Consider the following 16725-nt stretch of genomic DNA (forward strand, 5'->3'; position numbering starts at 1 on the left):
TCTAAAGTGCTTGTGATCAGAACGCCAAATATTCAAAGAAAAGATTACTGCCTCTGGTGAAAGTGGATGAAATGACTACATGTACTTGTTTATGTATCACTGTTCAAGGCTTCTAGGGTGACACATCATGTTGCTGTCCGTGAGACACGTATAGCTAACTTCGACTCTGGGCGTAGCTCCCACTGAAACTGTATTCTATGGGCACGCCTCATGGCTGAAAAATGGAGTCAAATGGAAAGTAGGGCCACAGGGGATTATACCTATCTGCCCAACAAAAGAGAAGTTGAGCTCCACCAACTCTGCAATTTGACAGCAACAAATTTGCTGCTGAATCTACTTTTTCATCTCCCTCTCACACAGTGGTGAGGTGCAAAGGACTTGCACGCTTGCTAACAACATTAAAGAATGCTAGTTCCCCAATCTCTATTCAAAACTAGATAAAATGTATATCTACCTTAAGAAAAAATAACTTTACGTTCATGTCTTCCTCCAGTTTTCTCCATGGGTCTTGTCTCATTTGTGTCTGTCTTTTAGTTGGCAAGATCCTTGGGGAACAGCCTCTCTTTATTTGTTTCTTGTATATTCCCAAGTATACTGGTGCTCAAATAATATGGTTTCCCATTTATCAGTGGTATTGGTATTGTCTGTATACAAGGCATAATTAGCAGCATCACATTCTTTGACATGTTAATGTTATATTACATGATTTGTGTAGTTACAAATGTGAAACTGACATTCATTTTGCAATGCGTAGACGTGTGAGTAGTATCTTCTGGAGAAGAAAACAGTAGGGTCTATAAGGAGGGAGTTTTGTCTAGTGGTTAGAACAATGGATTGGAATGAAGATTCTCAAGTTCTGCTCCCAAATCTTTCACAAGACAGACAGAATTTGGCTCACTATATCTTTTCAAGTGGGGGGAAACAAAGGATTAATGTTACCATATAACATGGAAATTAATTATTATTAGTACCACAATAACAAATAGAGTCCTGTTAAGAATTATCATGTTTAAGTCAAATGCCTTCCATTAGTTCACCCTGAAACTGACTCTGTTGCTTCAGTTAAGCAAAATACAAAGGAGGAAATAATCACAGTCACGCCCCTCACTCAGTGAATAGATCCAGTAAAGTCAATGAGTATTAATATGTTGGTTCAACAAAAGGTTGGGATGACCCTTTTATGAAAACTTCATATTAAATTCAACAGATCTGTTCAAAGTCACACTCTAGTTCCTTATTTAGAAAAGATGGCTGGTCTTGCTGAAATGTTGATGTTTGCAATAACTATCATATGTATTAACTTCTAGAACTGAACAGGAACTGAAGTAAGTAATAAACCAGGTCTGTCAACAAATCTCCAGAGAATATATACTCTTGTGCAACTAAGACACTGCACCACCAGAGTAATTTATCCAAATAACAAACCGCTGTGTTAACCAAAGTGATAGATGGAGAAGTGAGCTAGATTCCAATTTCAATGTGACTTCAACTATATGCCATCCCCTAAATTAATGGAGAACCATGCGGTGCGATCACATATTTTAAAGTGCTATTTCAATGATACTGATATGACTTGAGGGTATAGTTAATAGCCCTTTTATGTTGGGAGAAGTTAATCAAAAGGAAGTACATTACTTCTTTTGCAACAGCATACTTGGTAACATGAGTTACACTATAATACCACAGAGATTGGCAGACATTGGGCATGTAACTGAAAAGCTATGCTAGGAGGGAATCTATTCTACCTGAGGCCCCCATTCAGCAGACCACTTAAGCACATGCTGAACATTATGCATTTGCCTAAGTACCTTGCTGAATTTGCGTCTAAATTATGCCTGAAGCAATGTCAGTACTTAGAAGGCGAAGTAATTAATATAGTTCTGATTGTCATTGTGTGCCACAGTGGCCCATTTGTAATTCAGCACTCTTGTCAGCTGCTTTTGTCAGTCTGGACATGCTCACTACACCTCACGCACTGTAGACATAATCTGTATCTAAAAGCAGGCATGTAAGATATCGTTGGAAAACTAATAAGCCACGGATCATTAATTTTCTTGTATGATGTCACACAGTGTGAGTACAAAAAGTTATGAATATGTGCTAGAATTATATTCTTAAAATGTGTTTGGCAAGCACTGTGTAAGCACAATCTGCATTAGAAAAAGGAATGTGGATTTACCTCTGTTTACATATAAGCAGTGAACAGAGCCATCAAGTTAATAAGGCGCAGGGTAGATTGCAGGAAACAGAGATATTTGCTTTTTAGCAAACACCAGCAGGGGTAAGAGGAGCATGCAGCTTCTTTTGCCACCAAACTCCATGTCACCTTCCTCACAGCTTGAATAAACTTTACTTTGAGGGGAAAGCTTCAGAAGAATCCATTTCAAAGGTTTACTGGCTATAAAAACAGAGGTGACTGAAGATAAGCAATTGAATTAACTTATTGTAACAATATTACTGTATTAAAAAGTACATAGAGTGAGGACTTTTCTAAAGGATAATGACACTGGTGATTAATGTCATTGTGAAAAGTATGTATTAACATGACATGAGGAAATATGAATACTTAATGATATTATGATTTAAAGCCTGTGACCAAACAAGGAGAAACAGTTTCCTTCCCAGACAGGAAAGAAGGCAGCTATCTAGCTGTCTCCTATGTAAATTAATCACGGTGGAATCAAAACAATGGAAGCCCCATTTTCGTACAGGGGATGGGAAGCCCAGAGGAAGAGAGAAATAGCATGAGGTCACCCTACCTCTTGAAATAAAATTAATAAACTCTGGAAGATATAAGCAAAGAGAAAACATCTTTGCCTCCATCACTAGATAGACACAAGAGGCCGGAGTACTTGCAAGCTGAGAAAGATGGATCCCTTCATCTGGGGATGGGTGTAGTCTCAGAAAACTGAACATAGATGAGACCTGATTAAACAAAGATCTTTCACCTAGGAAGACAAGGGAAGCCAGGACCTTGACACTCAGGGTGTGACCTGCATGCCCGGTGGTGACAGTAAGCATCCCAGGTGGGAAGCTGCAGTAGCAAAGCATTGTAAGGCACCCAGAGTTGCAGGACAAGTGATGACCCTACACCTTATTGGTCTGGATTTCACCCCCAAGCCCTGTGACACATTGCAAGGAGAAATATTTAGTGCTTAGTTTTCATAGTGAAGTTACACAGGATTTTCAGTTAATACATAGGTGTTCTGGGGTGCCCCACCCCCATACACACACACACACTCAGGCCTCAAAAGGGTTAATGTGCACCTGAGGGGCCAATTAACATCCCAGGCTGCACCTGGAAGGACAGCCAGGCCTAACTGAGGATGGATCGCAGGTGGGGAGGGACTGGGAGAGGACTACAGACAGAAGAAGCCCAGGGCCAAGGGAGGAGGGAGGAGTTTGCAGTCATTCTCTAGGAATAGAGAGATTGTGAGGAGGAAGGCCCAGGATCCTTGCTTGAGTAGAGAAGGCTCACAAGAGGCCAAGAGAGCTGACACTGCTGCTGGGAGTGGAGTGAGCTCCAGTGGTAACCCCTAATAAAAAAAAGTGTGATCCAGACTTACACGGAGAGAGAGCCCTGGGAGGTGTTCAATGAAGGAACAGCAAGGGGAACTGAAGAGACATGAAAGACCAAGCCCAAGAAAGGTGGATGAGTTTGTACTGTTAGTTTGGGATTTTGTTGGGGGATTCCAGGGGACAGCCCTGAGAGGCCTAACCCTGAGAGGAAGGTACACCTACAGAGGTTGTGAGGGGGGAAGGCCTGAGAAAGGCTCAGTAGGAAGTAGCCCAGGGAGGCAGTAGCAAGGAGTCGGACAGTCCTTGGCTGCTGGTTATAGGGTCCCTGGACTGGAACCCAGTACAGTAGTAGGGTTGCCAGGTGTCCAGTTTTCAACTGGAACACCTGATTGAAAAGGGACCAATTAAAAGTCCGATCAGCGGCACAGTGGGGCTAAGGAAGGATTCTAGCCTGCTGTTGCTTTGTGTGGCCCCCAGAAGCAGCGGCATGTTCCCGCTCTGGCTCCTAGACTTAGGGGCAGCCAGGGGGCTCCCACCCCAAGCACCACCCCCACAGCTCCCATTGGCCGGGAACTGTGGCCAATGGGAGTTGCGGGGGCAGCGCCTGCAGACGGAGCAGTGCGCAGAGCTGCCTGGCCACTCCTCCGCTTAGGAGCCAAAGGGGAAACATGCCACTGCTTCCGGGAGCTGCTTGAGGTAAACGCTGCCCAGAGCCTGCAACCCTGACCCCCCCCTCCTGCATCCCATCACCTGCCCCAGCCCTGATCCCCCTCCCGCCCTCCGAACCCCTAGGTCCCAGCCTGGCATCCTCTCCAACACCCCAATCCCCTCATCCCCAGGCTCACCCCAGAGTCTGCATCCCAGCTGGAGCCCTCACACACACCCCTGCACTCCAATCCCCCGCCCTAGCCCAGAGCCCCCTCCTGCACCCTGAACCCCTCATTTCTGGCCCCACCCTGGAAACCACACCCCCAGCCCAGAACCTATGCCCCCTCCCACACCCCAACCACCTGCCTCAGCCCAGAGCCCCCTTCCATACTCCAAACCCCTTGACTCCACCCCCCAGCCCAGAGCCCCCTCCTGCACCCAAAATACCTCATCCCTGGCCCCACTCTAGAGCCCGCACCCCCAGCCAGAGCCCTCACCCCCACCCGCATCCCAACCCACTACCTCAGCCCGGAGCCCCCTCCCACATCCTGAACTCTTCATTTTTGACCCCATCCTGGAGCCCGCATCCTCAGCTGGAGCCCTCACCTACTCCTGCACCCCAACCCCCTGAGCCAGCCCAGTGAAAAGGAGTGAGTGAGGGCGGAGAGAGCAAGCAACAGAGGGAGGGGGAATGGAGTTAGCAGGGTATGGGGCCTCAGAGAAGGGGTGGGGCAGAGGGGTGGGGCAAGGGCGTTCGGTTTTGTGTGAGTAGAAAGTTGGCAACCCTATGTAGTGGGCAGGCCCGGGTTCCCCTACCAGTCACTGTTATGAAGGCATGAGGCTGGAGAAGGGGACAAGGATGTCTGAGAAGCAAAGCAAGGATCACTGGGCCCAGAGTTGGGGCCAGAGACCTGATATAAGGACACTAGATTTATTTTGTTGGACCTCCTGTTAACCAGGAAGGGGTGGACTTAAATCATGACCTGGCCAGAAGGCTGTCAAGGGGAATCGGTGGACCACTGGAGGACCAGAGCAGCTGTGTGCAAGGGGTACCAGAAGGGGAGAAAACTGCTATGTTGTGCCTGGCCACTAGGAGCACTCTAGTGGGATGGACACAACAGGGCACATAGGAGACTACTGTGCCAGAAGCAGATACAGCAGCACTTGCAGCAGGTAAAGCATCACCTTTGATGGGGAAAAATGAGTCTTAGCCAAGGTTACCCCGCCCACACAGCACCCCTTGGAGCCAGTGCTCTGTAAGGAAACCTCCCCTCACTGGGGGCATCAAAATTATGTTTGAAGGAGAGAGCATGGGCAGAACCAGCCAAGAAGACTCAACAGGCAGCAAACTTGGAAGCAGCTGGTTTCTACAGTTTTGATGGTGGACACTCTCTCCCAATGCTGATTGAGCGTTTGCTCCAACTCCCTCCCATTCCCCCACCAGCCCACACATTACCTCCTCAATTCAGTCTCACTCTGCCTCCATGCTCCTCTCCTGCCTTCTCACCTCCCCCTTCAATGGTTCCCCTTCCTTCCTTTATCTTTCCATTTAGCTAATCCCTTCCTAAACCCCACCTCTCCTGCCCCCCAAGAGAAGAAAGAAAACCACCACCAACTCCTCCATTTAAAAAGTGCCATTTAGATGACATTTGTAACCTTTCAATGTTCAATCTACTTGTGTGTTATATTGTCTTCCCTTCCCTTTTGTTTTTCTTGATTATTTAGATTGTGCTAGGCACTTACAAACACAGAGAACCAGACCATCTCTGCCCTGAGGAACACAGTGGGGCCCTTATCTTGGTCCTGGCTTCTAGGCATTAGAGTAATAGAAACTAGTAATAATACAGTCATTATTTTGGCTTCTGTACCCCTGATATTGCTTTACGTACTTCACTATAGTGAAACAACAGATACAAGACAAAGCTAGAAGAGATTAAACAGGGCTGAAGTATTATCAGCATTTTTTAACTCCTTAGTTACTGTGGTAATTAAATAAATAACCATAATATCTTGATGCCCAAACCCTGGATGGGCCAGTTGTGTTTTACTCATGTTGGCTATAATGGCAGATACAAGCTATTGTCATTCATATCCCCATAGTTCTATGCTAGCCACTTCTACTAGTGGTTAGCAGTAAGCAACCCTTACGACCCTATCCAGCACTCACTTCCCAAGGAGAAAGTCACAGTGAAGACAATGGAAGCATGATCCTGCCCAGTTAAGAAGAGGCTATGAAAGAACTGGACAGCCAGCATGATGTTTCTTCGTTCCTTTTTCTGGTTGGGTAGAATTCTGTGGCTATGGGGTTCCAGACTCTTCACGTTGCTGCTTTCAGGAGCTGCTAGACAAATAATAATAAACCCGCTTTGCCAAAGAGATTCTGAACACCCACAGTTGTAGGTAACTGAAGATAGCACGGGAAGCCTCTCAAGTGAGTTGAGCACTTCGCAACACACAGAGCATGATCCACAGGTGGGACAACGGGGAATGCTCACTGGGCACTGCTTTACATGGAGGAAAAGCAACATGAATCCATAGACACTTGGACACTGCAGGAGCCGAAGTAGAGGAGGGAAGGATCAACATGCTTCCTGCATCCTCCAAATCAGTATCCACCAGGGCCCCACTCATTCCCTGCCACTATTCACTAGTCCCCATGCAAATCTGCCTATCATTTCATGCTGAGATACAAAGGATTGTGGGATCTGCGAGAGTACTGGCAAGCAACTACAGATGGATTTGGGTGCCAGGTGAAAAAGAGATTGAGAACTGTTGCTCTAGTCATTGAGAGGGCAGGGCTAAGAAGTGGGAAGTACTGAGCTCTACCCATGCTCTGCCACACTGTGATCTTGCAGTGATCTCTCTGTTTCTCAGTTCCCGCAGCTCCATAACAAGGATGACAATAATCACTTACCTACACTATTTCATGGGGAGGTGGCAAGGATTAATTAGCATTTGTACACCACTTTGACAGTGTAAAGCATGATTATGGTACTAAGCATATTCGATCCAAAGCCATCCCTGATGTAACACCACTGAATTCAATGGAGCTATAAGAGGGATGAATCTGGCCCATTATAGCTAACCAATATCACTTGTGGCATGCATTATGACTATGGCAATGGTTTCTTAGTAGTTTCCATATGCTGAATGTATTGTGCAACCATTCTGTGGATGGATTCTCCTGTTGCTTTGACAGATACGCGTTCAGCTTGACTTGAATTCTGGGTTTGTTTGGGCTTCTCACATGAGGAGTCCAATCCTGGATTTGAAAATGCAGTTGCATATCTTGCAAGTGTAGTCATTGCTGTGGGGAGAGTTTGAGGCATTGGTCTTCTGCAGAAACCTGAAATGCCACTCCTCAAAAGTGGATACTGCCTCATGGCACAAAGCTATCCATCGGGATCTATCCATTGCAATGAAGTCCCAGGTTTTAATGTCTATCTTGCATGCTTTGAGGTTGACTTTCAGGGTGTCTTTATATCTCAGGATGGGTCGACCCATAGAATAGGTTCCGCTGCTCAGTTGTCTGTAGAGCACTGCTTTTGGTATGTGGGAAACTTCCATGTGGACCACATGTCTGACCCAGCGAAGCTGAGCCCTGATGAGCATGCTCTCAATACCAAAGATTTGGCACCTCTCAAGGACTTTAGTGTTGGAGACCCTGTCCTGACGCTTGATGTTGCAGATGGATCTTAGGCAGAGAAGGTGGAAGCTCTCCAGCTGTTTGATGTGCCATTGGTAGAGCATCCATGTCTCACAGTTGTACAGGAGTGAGATGAGTATAACAAGCACAGTAGATTTTTATCTTGGGTCTGAGGCAGACTCCATGCTCCCTCCAGAGCCTGTGGGCGAGCCTGCCAAATGTCAAACTGGCCTCTGCCAGATGTTAAATGATCTCAATATCCAACATGGCATTGCTGGAAAGCATGCTACCCAGATAACAGAATTTCCTGATTGAGTTCAGGGTGGGTTGTCAGTTGTGATCATGGTACATGTGATGCTGGTGGTCTGGTGCTGGCTGTTACATGACCTCTGTATTTTTCAGGCTGATTGTGAAACTGAAGCTTTTTGAGGCATAGGCAAAGTAGACCATAATAAGCTGAATGTCCTCAAGCGTGTGTGCAAGGGAGGGCACAATTGTCAGCAAACAGGCACTCTCTTCATAGCTGTTTGATTACCTTGGTGTGGATCCTGAGTCGCTGTAGACTGAATAGACCCCCATCCAATCTAAGCCAGATACGTACTTCTCTGTCAAAGTCCTGGAATGCAAACAAGAGCATGGCCGAAAAGACAATGGCAAAGAGGACTGGAGCCATTACGCATCCTTGTTTGGTACTGCTGGTGACAGGGAAGGCTTCTGATGAGTCACCGCACTCCATCACCCTGGACAGTATGCTATCATGAAATGAGTGGATGACAGCAATTATCTTCTCTGGGCAACCAAATTTATGAAGGGTTTTCCACAGGCCCTCACAATTCAAAGTGTCGAAGGCCTTGGTTAGGTCAACAAGCACCATGCACAGGTCCTTGTTCTGTTCACCAGCCTTCTCTTGTATTTGTCGGGCTGCAAAAATCATGTCCATGGTACCACGGCCAGCATGAAAGCCACACTGTGACTCTGGATAGATCAAGTCAACTAGGTGAGAGATGACTAGTGCAAGGATCTTCCACGCTATAGACAGCAGTGAGATCCCGCAATGGTTGTCACAGCTAGGTATGCTTCCCTTCCTTTTGTATAGATGGACTATGAAAGCATCCTTACACTCCTGGGGCACAGTACCTTGTTCCCATATAGTCTTCAAACAGCTAGTGAGTTTCCTGACCAGGTGGGCACATCCACATTTGTAAACGTCAGGCGGAATGTCTTCAGGGAATGGAGACTTGTGTGTGGACAGTTCCTTGATGGCCTCAATAATCTCATCAAGAGAAGGGGCCACAGACAGCTCTTCCAGGACAGGACACAGCAGGAGTGAGTCAATGGCTTCAGCAGACATAGTGGATTGACAGTTCATGAGACTACCAAAGTTCTCTGCCCAGCAAGAGAGACTATCACTTTTATCTGTGAGCAGCCAGTTACTATCTGCTGTGAAGACAGGGGCTATACCACTGGATACTGGGACACAAACAGCACAGAGACTTTCACAGAAAGCCTTCATGTCATGCTTGTCAGCCTCTTCCTGCAGTTACACAGCCTTCTGCTCTCACCAATAATTCTTCATTTGCCTTAATCAGGTTTGAAGTGTATGTTTGGCCTGATGGTATCTGGCCTTCTTCGTTGCCGATTTCTTGTCCAAGAGGTAGGACTTGTGTATGGTGTGCATGGTCTGCAGTAGCTGGTTTTGGTGTTTCCGCCTCACAAATCCAAGAACCTTGGATGCTGTATTATATGCGACATATCTGAGCTTCTGCCAGGTTATCTCAATGTCTGTGTAGTTCTCTAGGACCTCAACTAACGCAGTCTTCAGTGCCTGTTAAGCTTTGGTTGTTTGCTGGGGTCTTTCATGGCAGACACACTGATCTTCTTTGGTGGTTTGAGGTGTCCTCTAGGGCACTTTGGTGAGAAACGTAGCGCCATGATGCTTCTCACAAGCCAATGGTCTGACCAGCATTCAGTGCCTCTCAAAGTATGAGTGATGTGCAAATCTTTAATATCTTTAGACCATACAATTACATAGTCCAGCATGTGCCACTGTTTTGACCTGGAATGCACCCACAGTGACATATATTTGTTGCCCTGTTGGAAGACTGCATTGGGAATAGATATTCAACCCTGCACACTTGGAGAGAAGTAGTTGGCTGTTAGAGTTTGATCTTCCAATGCCATGGTACACTGCTCCACATGCCAGCATCAGCTCTCACATGAGCATTAAAGTCTCCAACGACAATGAATTTGTCCTGGTGTGGCACTCCTCTGATGACCCTGCTGATATCTTCATAAAACATCTCCTTGATCTCATCTGTATAAGTCACTGTTGGGTGCATAGGCAATGATAATGGTGGCACACTGATCTCTGGACAAGTTTATGCAGTGCACCATAAACTTGGCCATTGAGTCTCTTGTGGAGCAAGTCAAGTTTGCAGGCAATGTTAGGCTGTCTGATGAACCCTAACCCCGACTGTCTTGGGTCATCCTTGCCCTTGCCACTCCACTAGTAGGTATAGCCCACTCCCACCTCCTCAGGACGGGACTCATCAGCGAGTCTGGTTTCCCTGAGGGCAGCGATATCTATGTTATACCTCTTCAGTATTTTAGCAATAAGGGTTGTCCTTCATTCCAGTCTTTGGTCATTGTCAAGAAGAGTTCTGACATTCCACGACCCAAAAGTCAGTCTGAGAATCTTTGTTTTATTTTGAACGCTGAGTTGGATGACCGGCCAGGAGCAGCAGCCTGATAGACACAGAAAGGGCGGGCTGTGTTGGGTTTCTTTTCAGCCCCCCATCGCCAGATTGGGGAGATCAGTCCTGTGCTCCATCACCTCTGGAGGATACAAGCGCCTTAACTTCCCTGATCTGTGGGAACAACCGTCACCCTAAGGCCGCCTATATGCAGAAGTTGTGACTAAGGACTGCCAACAGCACCTTCTGCCTGTCCCCGTCACCACTTCTGCATTGCCACACGACTCTGATGCATTGGTAGGGTTAGCTGAATGACCTGCACTATGAATGGATTTAAGTGAGAGAGATTTGTGCAGAGCTTTTCCCACTCTCTTGCTCAAGCGGCTGTTGCAATAGATGCCACAAGCACGGCAGCTGGCCTGGGTGCAGGACTTGTGTTCAGAGTTGTCCTTCTCCTCGGTGAGTGGCTGACCTGAGCTAAAGAGCCTCATCTACACACGTGTACTGATTGGCCAATGACTGCGTATATAATGCAGGTTGCCCTTGCCATCACAAGGCATATGCTTCATCGCCATCCCCTTTATTGACACCAGTGTGTTCTTCTGCATGGTCTGCCAATGAAGACTTCACCCTGACCCAAGCAGGACAGCTTAGGGGTTATTCACACTTAACCAAGGTGACCCCGAGACTAGTGGAGGGCAGGAACATCTCATTCTTCCCATACAGACTCACCAGGTCTGCTCACTGCCACCTGCCCCTTCTTTGAAACAGGTAATAAAACTGCTTTTGACCTTCCTCCAGGTCTGTAGAAATATTTCCTTTAAGATTATATTTCTAGTGTTTCAGTGTAACTCTTAAGAGCTATTCAGGCAGTGTTCCTGTTCAAATTAATTAATATATCAGCTATTTCACACAGTCTCCCTATGGCATATATAAGAGTCTTTTAAAACAAAAACAAAACCCTCCATCTAAATTCTTTCTGGTTAAAAAAGAAAGAAGTGTAACACATTCCCTTTTAAGTTCTTCTTTGGCAGAACTTGAGCTCCCCCTGCTGTCTGCAAATAAAATCAATGTAATTATATATAAAAGTCCCACCACTGTATAAACAGGGTGATTGGGACCTGAGGAACAGTGTTGAAAAGGCCTTTGCCATTAAATGGTCTAACAGTGGTCAGGGATCTAGACCCACCAAAAATTCTGTTTACATGGACCCCTTGATTTTCTAACCTCTGTCTCACAAATTGACTCCTATGCCTAACCCCTTTCATCTGAATAGGTGAGTCCTCCCGGTTATCATTGCACCCCCTAGTGCAGGCTTTTGACTTCCCGTTCCCACACCCCACAAACTCATGGACCCAGTTCTGACCTCAGATTTGTACCCACAACTCCCACGGGTTTCAACGAGAGTCAGCTGTGTATATCCAAGGATAAAGTTGGGCCACTCATTCTCTAGTGGAATACCTAAACCACAGGTTCCCGTGCAACAGCTTAGATCCCAAAGATCCTATCTGTCTTATTCCACCTCTGGCCTGAATGGATTTATAACCAGCAAATCCTACCTGGGATGGACAGACAGACACACACCACCTTTGGTTGCCCATAGGGCAGAGGTGGGCAAACTGCGGCCCGCAGGACCATCCTGCCTGGCCCCTGAGCTCCTGGTCGGGGAGCCTAGTCCCCAGCCCCTCCCCTGCTATCCCTCCTCCCCAGCAGCCTCAGCTCGCCACACAGGTAGTGCGGCTTGTGCCACCCGCCCACCTGCCAGGCTTTCCAATAAGCCTGTCCTGCCGCTCTGAGCGGCCTGGTAAGGGGGCGGGGGGAAAGGGGGGTTGAATAAGGGAAAGAGGGTCCCGGGGGGCAGTCAGGGGACAGGGAGCAATTGGATGCGGCGGAGGTTCGGGGGGGCGGTCAGGAGACGGGGGGGGGGTTGGATAGGGGGTGGGATCCCAGGGGGGCAGTTAGGGACAGAGGACCCAGGAGGGGGCAGTCAGGGGACAAGGAGTGGGGGGGGGGCGTTGGATGGGTCGGGGATCCCCAGGGGCCTGTCAGGGGGCGGGGCTGTGGGTAGGGGCAGTCAGGGGACAGGGAGGGTTGGATAGGGGATGGGGTCCTGGAGGGGCAGTTAGGGACGGGCGGTCCCGAGAGGGGGCGGTCAGGGGACAAGGAGCAGGGGGGATTGGATGGGTCGGGGGTTCTGAGGGGGCAGTCAGGGGGCAGGAAGTGGGAGGGGGCGGATAGGGGGCGGGGGCCAGGCTATTTGGGGAGGCACAGCCTTCCCTACCCAGCCCTCCATACCGTTTCGCAACCCTGATGTGGCCCTCAGGCCAAGAAGTTTGCCCACCCCTGCCATAGGGGGAAAGGAAACATTTAGCAAATCATCAGCTTAGAAAGGATATTTCTTTTTTAGGTAGCTAAATATGAATAAGAAAAGGTTTGGTTTTGAGTCTGAAGTGTAGAATTGTGAACAATTCAAAAAAGTTCCTAATATGAAGCCATGTTCTAGTCTTGATTTTTGTTTCAATGGGCCCATCTGTGAAGCAAGGGTACACAGTTGATTTTTAGCAGGCAGTGTCAGTGACTGCATGATTAGGCCAACAGCGGAATTTAGAAGTGTCACATGCTGGTACTCATGTTATATTTTAGTCCACAAAACTGTAAGTAGGCTAATGGAATGATTGGTTTATTCTGTGAAGTAGTAGACTGAACTATGGCTGGAAAGAGAGAAGGAACTGACTCAACCAAAACTGCACTAAGATGATAATTGCCTAGGCCAAGATTTTCAGGCGCAACTAGTGATTTGGGGCACCCCAAAAAAGGTACCCAATTGGACACTCCTGAAAGGGGATTTCTAGAAAGTGCTGATCACCCACTCTCTGAGAATCAGGCCCCTATTAAAGTATCTCTAGTTGGGCACCTAAAATAATCAGATGCTTTTGACTATCTTTGCAATAGGATGTAGGCGCCTAGGTCATTTTTGAAAATGGGGCCTTAAGAGCCTAAGTCACTTAGATGCTTTCAAAAGTGTTATCACAGATCAAAAAACCCCAATTAAGGCTCCTCTAATATAGAGCCCCAATGGCGAACCTTTAGCCATTTTCCTAGCATCAAAGTGTGTATGTTTCTGCTTTTCGGTTGGAACAGCTAATATGTCCAAGAAGCCATGGGCTTAAGCGTGATCTTGACCTTGCTGATATTCCTAAAAGCTCCTATAGTTTCCAGAAAGCCAAAACTAGTAGCACTGAAGAAAACCTCCAGGTTTTGGATCGTCTATTGCCAGGCCAGCTGTTCTCTAGCGAAAAATAAAATCCAGCTGTGATATTGCAGCTGGATGATGACTGGGAAAGATGAGTCAATAGCGCATTGCTGCTCTATTTGTTAATGCTTGCCCAATGACCTTGACGTTCTTCATTTATGAATTCTTTGGTTCAGAGTGCTAGCAGCGTGGCAGGCTCTTTGCAATGGTTACAAAGACAGGATCACTGCCCTGAAGAGCGTAAGCTCCAGACAGACTATCACTGAACATATACATCAACCTGTTCTACCGATTCTGTTGATCGGAATTGCACTTGGGTGATCTTTGTATTTATAAGGAACTGTCAGAACTGTTAGGCTCAAAAACAAGCTGTTAAGTTGTATTATGTTGATTTTTGCAAGAATCATTATGTCTCCAGCCAGGTATTCTTCCCTCACCCTGTTCATTCCATCAAAGAACCAGGTAATTTATAAGTCAGAGTATATTCTGCTTAATTATGTCTAAATACGACATGAAGTCTAGGTGCCTAACTTTGTGACAGACAGGAACATAAGGGACAGTGCATCCTCTTTCCAGATCTGCATTCTTAACACGAGAACATTCTTTGCTCTTCTAGGTATCTTCCACCAATGGACCTCAATGTGCTGTATAGACAGGGAATAGAGACTAGTGCACTCCTATTGGGTCAGTAGTATTTCACCCATTTACAGACTGGTAAACTTAGGCACTGTGAGCTCCATACCCCACAGCAGATCAATGGCACATGGAAAGAACCCAGAAAGTGAGTAGCAGAGCTGGAGATGGAAGCCAGGCAGGCTGGCTCTCAGCCCGGAGGCCTGAAGGGTGGAGTTGTGCCTACTCATACAGATGCTGAATGTGCCCCCAGTGCTTTAACAGGGACCCACAATCTTGAAATGTGCTGAGTACAATGGAATTGAATGCATTGGAGGAAGAGCTCATGCAGTAATCAGCCCTCAGTGGCCTAAAAGCTCGACATTTATTGCTTATAAATATTAACATGGGACAGATCTGCCTGTCAGGCACCAGTCTGACTAGGGAGCAATATAATGCGGGTGCTGCACCATTCCAGGGTAAGGGAGCTCAAATCCTCTGCAAAACCCTTGCTGCACGCGGAGGCCTGTACAGACTGCACCAGCTTTTAGTCACATTTCCCCCAAATGTGCCTGGCCTGGAGGCTGCCTCCTCCTTTAGGGGAGATTGGTGTCCAAATGTCCCGAAAACTACCAGGGTACTTGGTTTCTTCTAGATCTGCATTTTTTGCAGGTCATTACAGAATGCTCTTTCCCCTGGTTATCTAAATTATCTGCAGCCTCTGCATTGCTGTTGGCTAATGAATCTTTAATAGGTCAGCAAAATTAAGATAATTAGCATAATCCTGAGAGGGATTACCTGGGATGCTGCTAAATACTCCGGGTGATATACAATAAAAGAGAGAACCCTACCTGGGAGTAGGGTGACCAGATGAAATGAAGAAAATATTGGGACACATGGGGGAAGCAAAAAAAAATCAACAACGCCGGAGCTGCCAAAGCCGCAATATCGGGACAAATGGCCTCCCGACCGTGCATCGGTCGGGACATGGGACAAAGACCTAAAAATCGGGACAGTCCCGATTTTATCAGGACGTCTGGTCACCCTACCTGGGAATTGCATAGTGAGGACAGTTGCAGCCAGGCCTCAGCCCTAGGGCAAACCACGGACCTTGAATTAGCCTCTAGAAACCTCAGTTTACGTGAGTTAAGTAGCAGCTATTAACAGTTGGTGAAAGACCCCAGAGCAAACATTTCCTTTCTGGATGAGATGGGAAGGCCAACGTTTTAGGCACTCGAGCTTTGGAAGTTAGGCATTTAACTAAGTGCCCCCAACATGCATAAGTACCATTGCTTGAGAGAGGTGGGCAGGGTTGGCTCACAGTCCATCCTTTACAACTGTCAGTAGATACAGTCAGGGGGGAACAGAACGCCCCACCCCCTCCACAGAATTCCTTGCCTTGGGAGACCCCAGGGAGAATTTGATTCAATATTCCTTCTGGGCACTCTGGCTCCATTGTAGCCGCTGAGCACCCCAACCTCTAGCAACTGAAGGCACACAGAGCAAAAGGTCTCCCTACATCATTAGATAAATCTAGTAGAACAGCACAGTCATGGTCCTGTGATTTCGTAGAGATAGCCCATGAGTTGACCTGTGAATTCTAGCGTATGAGATTCTGTCTACTCTGTGAAGGCATAGTATTGCTCAGATAATCATCTTATTAAAGCAGCACAGCAGAAGTTTACATAATATAATCTAAATCTGAAATGGACCCACATATGTTTTTTTGTTTTTGGTGAGGGCCTCTCGGTGCCAGTGTAATGCAAATAATGCTCAGTGGTAATTAATACACAGGTATGGGGAGGAAAAGATTGTTTCCAGGTTTGAAGAAACAGGTTTGGATCAAGTTCTGCTAGGTTTGTTCCCACATTCAAATTGAAAAGTGATTGCATGTCGCTGGGTTTAGTTGCAAACATTTTACGAGGCCTAAGCTATTTCCCTTCGTTCTATGATGGCCAGTGGAATGGCAATTCTGGGAGTGTTCTTCCTTTGCTTTATTCTATCTTTTCTCTCCCAGTGTCCCCTATCATAGTGCAGAGGGCAACAATAAAAAGGTGTTGAGCATCTCCTCCGCCTAGTGAGTTGTGTTTAGAACCTTTCCTTCCATGTGAGCAGTGGGAGGCAGTTGACTATGAGCATCCATCTCTGTGCCGAGCCAGTGGGCCCTGAATCTCAAACTTTTTCCTTGTGGGGTGTATGTTGGGGGAGGGGGGTGAATGTTTGTAGTTATTATATTAGTTTCACAACAGCAGAGGTAAATATAATAACTGCATGACTCAGACTATGCCTCAAAGGTCATTCTCAATTCCCATCCCAAGCCAAAAAGAAAGAAGTAGAAGGGAAAAAATCTCTTA

Source organism: Natator depressus, chromosome 2 (genome assembly GCF_965152275.1).
Source record: "Natator depressus isolate rNatDep1 chromosome 2, rNatDep2.hap1, whole genome shotgun sequence".
NCBI lineage: Eukaryota > Metazoa > Chordata > Testudines > Cheloniidae > Natator > Natator depressus.